This window comes from Sinocyclocheilus anshuiensis, unplaced genomic scaffold (genome assembly GCF_001515605.1).
Source record: "Sinocyclocheilus anshuiensis isolate Anshui unplaced genomic scaffold, SAMN03320099.WGS_v1.1 scaffold1036, whole genome shotgun sequence".
Taxonomy (NCBI): Eukaryota; Metazoa; Chordata; class Actinopteri; order Cypriniformes; family Cyprinidae; genus Sinocyclocheilus; species Sinocyclocheilus anshuiensis.
Window position 1 is genome coordinate 206,697 of NW_015550226.1, and position 4,243 is coordinate 210,939.

General features: G+C 45.1%; 1 pseudogene; it reads left to right on the top strand.

Annotated features, from left to right (window-relative positions):
* The first annotated feature begins 1,791 nt into the window (after nucleotides 1–1,791).
* LOC107661017 (uncharacterized) lies at nucleotides 1,792–3,779 on the top strand (annotated as a pseudogene).
* Nucleotides 3,780–4,243: the final 464 nt, after the last annotated feature.

Below are 4,243 nucleotides of genomic sequence, written 5' to 3' on the forward strand. Positions count from 1 at the left end.
CGTGTAATGTGTGTAAAGGAAATGTCTCAGTCCTACTGCTCCCTTAGGAATGGCATTCAGTTTATCAAAGATAAAGGAATGAAGAAGTGAAAGCTTCAGTGCAAGTTCTGTCAGGAAGCCTCCAATGCCACGTCATTCATTCATACTAACAGGTCTGACCAATCACTGCTTGACAACTGGAGTATATAAGCACTGAACTCTCCGTTTCATTTTTCGCAGTTGATGACGCTTACATTCCCTACTCTGACAGAGAAACTGTCAAAACTTCAAAACTTTAGCCCGACTTTTCATAAAATCACTGACATAATAACCTTCTGTGAATGATTGCGTAAATGAGATTAATTTCACGATGCATGCTGTTAATATTGTGCAACGAACTAATATAACAGTAGCCTAAGCGTTTGCAGTTGTTTGATCATCCTACTATGATGTTAAAGTGTTACTATTTCACAACGAAAAATGTGAAACACTAGCGGGGCTTTTAAGTTCATGTCCGCTATCAGTCCTAATGCTCATCAAGCTGTCGTGTCAATACATGTCTCAATCACCAAATTATATTTTTGCCTGAACGCTCACGTAGACTTTCATTGAAGACTCTCCGGGCCTGCTATCAAAGCTGCTAGTCTCCGTCAACATTCCGTTTTCATTACTACATCAGCCTACACCATGATAAGTATTCATATTGTTTTTTGCACTTGTGGCATTTGGGCGTAGAATTTATATTTTTTTCACACACGTGTTTAAGACAAAGCACTTCGTTTACGAAGTGAGCGCTTGTTGTGTGATTGTTCGTGAATGAGGTTAATCTAGCAGACTAGCGCTGCATGATTAACTCAATTTGAACCTAGTTTGCGATTTGGCTTAGTGTAATTTTGAGAAAAATAAATTCTAATTAAATAATGATTTGCTCAGCGTATTATTGGTAAAATACAGTTCTGAGATCTGAGATGAATTAGTTCACATAATGCTGCACGATCCATCTTTGCAAACTCAGTTGCCACCTTTAACATGCATTTAATAGAAACACGACCAAAAACATTGTCAATATATTTACGGTAATGAGAAGTATTTACATACCTGTTTTTCAACAAAAGAGAATATTTAATGACATGTTTCACTCAGACTTATTCAATAACATTCAGTGTTTGAAACAACTCTTGTTATGTGGCATCATGGGCATTTATTATTATAGACCTATGTAATATTTTACTCTGATAAAGATACTTGCATTATACTTTTTTGTGAAAATATCCTGTCTAACACACTATTAATGTCACGTTTATGTTCTGTCCTGGTTTAGATTTTCCTGTGTTTCTGTTCTACCTTCTTTGACCTACTTTCCCTTAGTCCACCTGATTAGTTCATTCTGTTCACCTGTGTAGATGAATCATCTCGTTTGCTCCTTTGTTTCCCTGTCTTTATAAGCCTTCAGTTTCTGTCTGTTCTTTGTCCTGGATTGATGTTCATTTAATGTTACACGTGTGTTGATGCTATTTAGCGGTCCTTTTCTTTATGTTGAAGTTGGAATTAAAGACCATAAACCATAAAATCTGTTGTCTTAATCTCATGTTTTTGTCTTTATGTTCTTTCAATTATTATGTTTTATTTGCGTTTATTCTACTAAAACAATATCTCTGGATGCCTTATCCTGGAATGGGGTAAGTTTTACGACTTTCAGTCTCTCTTGTTGTGTAGCCAATTTCTGCAAAGAGGTCCTCGCTGTCCATTTCTGCACAAATATCCTCAGAATAAAAGTATGAATGAAAACAGATGTTTCATCTTCAAGGCAGAATGAGATGCTTGACAGCGGAATCAACGACACAACGCACAGAAGCGACTTCTGGTAAGACGCAGGAGGAGCTAGGCCCGGAGTGTCTGTACAAAAGGGAGGCATACCAGGAGTTCCAGGTTGTCTGAAACACACGGGCGTGGTAACCCAGCTCATTAGGGAAGTGAGAGAAGGTAGAGGGGATCTGGCAGTACTGTGGCTGGACCTCACCAACGCCTATGGCTCAATAGTGCAGAGTTCCCCTCAGTAAGTCCGGAGTAAGGCAACCGCCCATTTCAGCCTTCATGGACGACCTCACAGTGACAGCAACGGCGGTATCAGGAGCCAGGTGGATTCTTCAGGGGCTGGAGAGACTCATGACATGGGAAAGCATGAGCTTCAAACCTGCAAAGTCCAGGTCCTTGGTTCTAAAGAAGGGGAAGGTTACAGACAGATTCCGCCTCAGGCTGGGAGAATACCAGATCCCATCAGTCACTGAGAGTCCGGTGAAGAGCCTTGGGAAGGTCTTCAACTGTAGTCACTGTCACTGACTGAGTGACAGAGACTCCATCAAGGCAGACGGTGCTGACCTGGAGGGATGGTTGAGAACAGTTGATAAGTCTGGGCTCCCTGGAAGATTCAAGGCCTGGGTCTACCAGCATGGAATCCTCCCAAGAATCCTCGGCCTCTGCTTATCTATGAGGTTCCCATGACTGTGGTAGAAGGTTTTGAGCAAAAGGTGAGCAGCTATCTACGTAGATGGCTGGGTCTACCGCGTAGCCTAAGTAACATCGGGCAATATGGGAAAACCAACAAGCTCAGGCTCCCTTTTAGCTCAGTCAGGGAGGAGTTCATCGTTGCACGGGCACGGGAACATCTGCAGTACTCTGGATCCAGAGATGCCAAAGTGTCCGGCGCAGGGATTGTTGTGAGGACAGGAAGGAAGTGGAGGGCAGCCGAGGCAGTCCAGCAAGCAGAGACTCGGCTGAAGCACAAGGCCATCCTTGGAACAGTGGCGCAAGGCAGAGCCGGACTTGGGAGCCTAAGAGCGACCCGATATGACTCTGCCGGCGGAAAGGAGAGGCAGAGGCTTGTACAGGAGGAGGTGCGAGCTTCAGTCGAGGAAGAGCGAACGAGCAGAGCAGTGGCCATGCGGCAGCAGGGCGCCTGGATGAAGTGGGAGCAGGCGATGGAGCGGAGTATCACTTGGAAGGACATCTGGAAGTGGAACCCCCAGAGAATCAAGTTCTTGATTCAGGGGGTCTATGATGTCCTCCCATGTCCATTCAACCTGTGCACATGGGGCAAAATAGAAACACCTGCATGCCCCCTTTGTTCCAAAGTAGGGACATTAGAACACATCCTGAGCAGCTGCTCCAAGGCGCTGGGTGAGGGCCGGTATCGATGGAGGCACGACCAGGTCCTCAAATCCATCGCTGAGGCAATCAGTAAGGGGATCAAGGACAGCCGACACACCCAAGTTGCAGCCAAGGCTATTCACTTCATCAGGGAAGGACAAAAGCCAGAGAAAGCATTGAGAAACTGCTCAGGAGGGTTGCTCTCCACAGCCCGGGACTGGGTAATGACAGTTGACCTGGAAGGGCAGCTGAAAATTCCAACATACATCACCCAGTCCAAATTGAGACAGGACATCATCTTGGTCTCTGAGGCCACAAAACAACTGATCTTGTTGGAGCTGACAGTGCCCTGGGAGGAGAGAATGGAGGAGGCTCAAGAGAGAAAGAGGGAGAAATACCAAGAACTGGTGGAGGATTGTCGGAGGAACGGATGGAGGACCAGGTGTATGCCAGTAGAGGTGGGCAGCAGGGGGTTTGCCAGTCACTCCCTGAGCAAGGCCTACGGTACGTTGGGCATAACAGGCGTTAACCAAAGAAGAGCCATAGGTAACAATGTGGAGGCAGCAGAAAAAGCTTCCAGATGGCTCTGGTTGAAGAGGGGAGAGCAGTGGGGGCAGTAGAATGCCACTTGGACACAGGCCGGGGGGGTCTGATCAGCCTCGGTCGGGTCGCCAGGACGAGGGTGTCTGTTGTAACACCCGAAACACCCAGTGACTCCTGGAAACAACACTGATGATGTGTCCAAGGTCGTGCATCAGAAGATGTTTTCTGTGAACTGTGCTCTTATCATTGAAGGTACATTAAACGCTGAAGCTAACATGCATATTCTTAAGTTTGTTTAGGTTGAGAAATGCACTGTTTGATGTTTTCTTGATGCATAATATTATTGACTTAAATTAAGAATTTTCATTATGTCATTATTAGCTTCCAGCTTCCTAATGTGCGGACTCTCTTGCTTACTGCTCTGCGCTTTGCTCCCTGATTATGTACTTCTCTCAGATTTTTCTAAAATTAACTTCAGCAGATCAGCTCAGTGCTCAAGCAACACATTTTTGGCACAAACACCGCTGGGCAACGATTAAACTTTTTTTCATTGCGATTAATCGCATGATTTTTC